The following is a 4,807-nucleotide window of genomic DNA, read 5'->3' on the forward strand; positions in this document are numbered from 1 at the left end:
CTTGTAAATCTGTACAAACAGTACTACCACTTTACGAGGCTGCAGATTTGACACAAGCACATTTACAGGCACAGGTTGCACCATATGACTTAGAAGTGAATATTACTCTAAATACAGAAGACACTAAGTATATGCAAAAAAGCATTTATTTCTGAGAAGTACTTTAATACACAAGTTGTATATTTCATATCAAGAACTCATTCTCCCAGCAGACAACTGGATCATCTTCCCTGTTGGGAACTACAAATTACAAAAAGTCCAAAAGACTGAGGTTTCCAAATACTCTGCTAAGTATTACATGCACAATACTGCTTGTATAATTAACTGCAATTCTTTTAGCTGGTGAAGGAAACCAGGTATCAGCTGGTTCCTCTTACCACTGATCATAAATTAATAGCCTAATTTCTTTCCAATTCTTCCAGTCATTCTTGTCATTATCAGTTATGGTTAAAGCAACACACAGACTACTTCGTATGTACAGTTATAGGGTTATGTACAGGGTATGCAGAAGTGTCAAACTTCCTGCCAAAACCAGCAAGTTTCCTCAAGTGCTTTACATGTTGCAAAACTTCAATTCAAAGTCACAGTGCTGCATTAGTTCAGTTTATTTAGTCCTTTAAATGTTAGTGATAGAACTTTTATGAATGCAAATATAAAACCAACCATATGCATTTCTAGCAGTTTAAGATCTGTCCTCCAAACTTACTCATGTTAACTGCCCTATTAGTTTGATTTGAACAATGACTTTATGATTAAGGAAGGACACATTCTTTAAGACAATGTAGCTTTATATCTTTATGTAGTTTTACTATCTAATGTCATCATTTTTATTGTATTTAATTACTGCTATTCCTTTTGTGAAATTTCATACTAAAATTAGAAAACTTATTTTGAAAAAATTACCCTCTTCAGCAAAAGAAGTGTAAGTAACAGTTCTTTTCTAGATGTGTTATGATTAGTTTTATCACTGGCATTCTGCAGGTTAAGTTAACAAAAAAAAAGCTCCCGGCTGCTGCTAAAATACTACTGCTTTTTCTCACTAAGTTTTCTTCAAGTTATTAGAGAGAATATGTAGACGACTTAAAAGAGACGTCTTTGATAAAGCATAATATGTCTATCTCTAGGTTTTCTATTATGAGGGAAGTCCTAAAAGCAGGGTACACATTTTTGTCAATCCGATAAACAATGAGTCTATTATGCCCCTAGAAAGTGTGTCCAAAAATACTTTATTTGCTTCAATAAATCAACAATAAATCTACAGTTCCAGGAAAGGTGGCTAAAGGACTGCTTCTTTTAAGTTTACATAAATCTAAAATCCATTTGCCAGACTGACACGATTACAAATTAGACATTGTTAGGGGATCACTGCAAATTCTTCACGGCATCTGGTAAAGACCACTGCAAGAATAGTCCATAGTGTGGGATTTCAAGCAGGCAAGAGAAAAGTTTCAGGATAAAATTTTGACAACCAGAAAAAACAAAGGGTTAAAATGCAACCATAGCCTTCTTCCCCATGCCCCCCCCAAATAAAACAACCAACCAAAAAACAAACCAAGACCCCACAAAGGCAAAGCAACAACTGAAACACTCCGGCTGTGTTGATGAATTAGCAGACAGCAACACACCTTTGACAGGCAATTGTGTCTACACAACCTTACATTATACACACCCACCCTCAGTAGGAATTTGTGCTTCTGAGTTGGTGGCAGTAGCCAGAAAATCCAACATCGAGGAACAGTCTCTTTCTGATAATGTTTGGAAAGCTACTGCCAATACTAAATTCAGCATTCCATGTATACATGGGCTGTACCGTACCAGTGAAGTGCTAATATCTATTGTCAATACGACAGAGAATGCATGTTTTGCACTTTGGAAATTATTTCAAGCCTGTACATAAATGTATGCTTACAAAGTTAGTCCAGCACGCTCTGCCCTCATTTTATCTTGAGTCTTGAGGGGCTACTGTCAGAAACAGCTGTCCTCTAAATGTACCACTTTTTCCACATCCACAAGGAAAGACCATGCACATTTTTTTATCACATCCGGTACACTAAGTATTGCTTTTAAATATGCCTCCAGTTCAGTTCTCTGAACCAAAAGCACGTGCCCTGTGACAGAGCAGCCAAAGACAGCACTGAGCTGAACTGAGCACAGCACGAGGTGGTCACTGGAGGCTGAGAACAGGGAAGCTCTGCCACTGCACGAAGAGACGGTTCCAGGGCAGCAAGAGCAGCAGTCAGAGCCTCACCAGGCAGCAAGACCCCACTGGTGCTTGGGGACATCTTGCTGTCCATGGGATTGTGCTTCAGTCCCACCAAATTTCTATCAGCGTTCTCAACTTCCAGTTTGATAAAAGCACAAATCTGGCAAATCCTCCCTCTTACAAGACTGCAATTGTGTTTCAGTTTAAACAAGTGATTGGCACAAAAACAATTTACCATCAAATATGACACAGGCAAGAGATCAAATGTATCCAACCATGTGCAATTAAAAGTAACCAACTTGTTACAAACTACATTAAAAACCAGAAAATGAGCTTTGTGCCACCAACTCAGATGAATTGTAACGTTCCATGAAAGAAGAGCCTGTTTAAATAGTACAAATAATTTTCTGAACTGTAACAAAGAAAAAATGAAAGGGCATACAAGTGTATCTTTTGAAATATCTAGTTACATACAACTGCAAACTACAACTGGACATAGTTCAATTCAAGACTTTGTAACAATTTCTTTAACAATTCCTATGGACTGCCTTATTGCTGAGGGCATTTCCCCCCGCCCTCTACATCAGAGTCAATATAGTGGAGGGTTTTTCTGATTGTTTGCATGCTTGCATGAGCTTCAGTGGTATTGGCAAGAATACTCTCAGTAGTGCAAACATACTTCTTCAGCAATAGTTTGCTTGTGTGTCAGCTCCATAAAAATTAATTTGCAGTGGCAAATAGGTTTTAAATGAGACTGAAGCACATGGCATGCATAGCACAGTATAAATGCACTGAGGAAGCCTTTGTCCAAGCTGCCGTACAATTCTCTTAAGCCCAACTTCCTGGCTTTTTCTTAAGACTACAGTCCTCCAAAACGGGACCACAACTTCTCCAAAGTCATACAGAGTTTAGAGTGGCTTCACACTGAACAGGTCCACTGTACAGGTCTTCTATTAATTCCTATAAGCTCTCTTAAGTAACAGCTGAATCATCCACCCACGTGTGGGCTTGGGAAACGTTTTTACACACTCTGCATAAAATGACCACTGCAATGCAAAATTCACACTAAAACATGGGGGGAAAAAAAGCTGACAGCCAAATCCACTCCACAGCAGCTCTACTAACTATTCTGTTAAAAACTAGCACTACACATCTCCAGCTGTCTTCCCTTTAAAAGGTTGCTTATGTTGTTCACAATCCTGTATTTTCTTTTGCTTTGAAGGCATAACCGTTCTGTTTTCCTTTAGAGTAACAATTGTCCGGAGCACAATGTCAAGCCAAGTTTCAGCAATTCTGCTGATCTGCTGTAGACACACACTGATCACAAAGCGGGTTATAGAGCAAAAATGTTGACAAAGTCAAAGACAGTAAGAACAAGTTGTGTCATACACTCAAAAGATCTGCCAGAAAATAAACTGCTAAGTCTTTGTTTCTCTTTGACACAGCTTTACATTAATGCTTGTCACTCCTCTTAAGGAATTTCAAGATTTGCCAGCCTTTGGTGTGAATAATTCAAAAGACTGAAAGAAGCATTGGGGTTTGTACCAAATCTATCCTCCTTGCAGCCCTCTATGTTCAATGACCACATACCAGCTGCTCTTTGGTGATCGCACACACACTCTCCTGCAGCACCACCAGCCAACCTCTGGTGTACCTTGCTCTTTTGTATGAAGGTGTGGTGGCCAGGAAAAACAGGGTTGGGTCCTACAGGCAGAATAAAGCACAAAAGAGAAGGAACTAGTTTGAGGAAGACACACAAGCAGCAGAGAATGAGGAGGAATTCACAGTACAGAATGAGGGGATGCAGAGAGGAAAGCAAATTTTTGTTTTTAAAAAAATTAAGAGCTTGTCTTAAAAACATTACTTGAAATTCTGCTTCAGCTACCAAAAAAAAACAGTATTGGAGCACTGCAACAGTATTCTCATAGATTGTTAAGCAGCAGCAAGAGTAGAAAGGATTTTGTGGTTCCTTACTCTGACACCCACTGCGAATTCTGGTAAACTGTTTCATCTCTGTGCACCCTTTAATTGGCAACTGAAGCGGGGCAGTATGAAGCATCCAAGCTCAATTATCTGCAGTAGACAAACATGAAGGCATGGAACAGAAAAAGGAGGTTACAGAGAAAAAAAACTACACTGCACTTCAAAAACATTTTCTAGGACAAAGAAATAACTCCCAAACACAGATGACTGCCTTACAGCATGAATGAATTCTACTGTTGGCAGTCGCAGAAGTAGAAAAAGTAAAGATTTCCTTAAATTTATTCACTTTGTGATAACAAAAACCAAAACAAAACAATGTAATTTTCCTCTATAAATCAATTGCCTTAGGATTTATACCTACTGAAATACAGATGTAGCAACACTGGAGTGCCAGACGCCTTGCAACATTCTCCTAGCTTTTAGACAACACGTAGTATACTTGCAGCTTTCTTCTTCACACATGAAACAAGCTTCTTCACAGGCAGCCATTGTTTGCACTAAACTGGGTTCATCAGGTAAAAAATAAATGCAGCATAGAAGTTACCTTTCCAGCTGGCAACACACAAGAAGGATACATAAACCAATGAAATATTTAAAACACGGCACACTGTGTTACACATA

Source organism: Streptopelia decaocto (assembly GCF_964273445.1).
Source record: "Streptopelia decaocto genome assembly, chromosome: 6".
NCBI lineage: Eukaryota > Metazoa > Chordata > Aves > Columbiformes > Columbidae > Streptopelia > Streptopelia decaocto.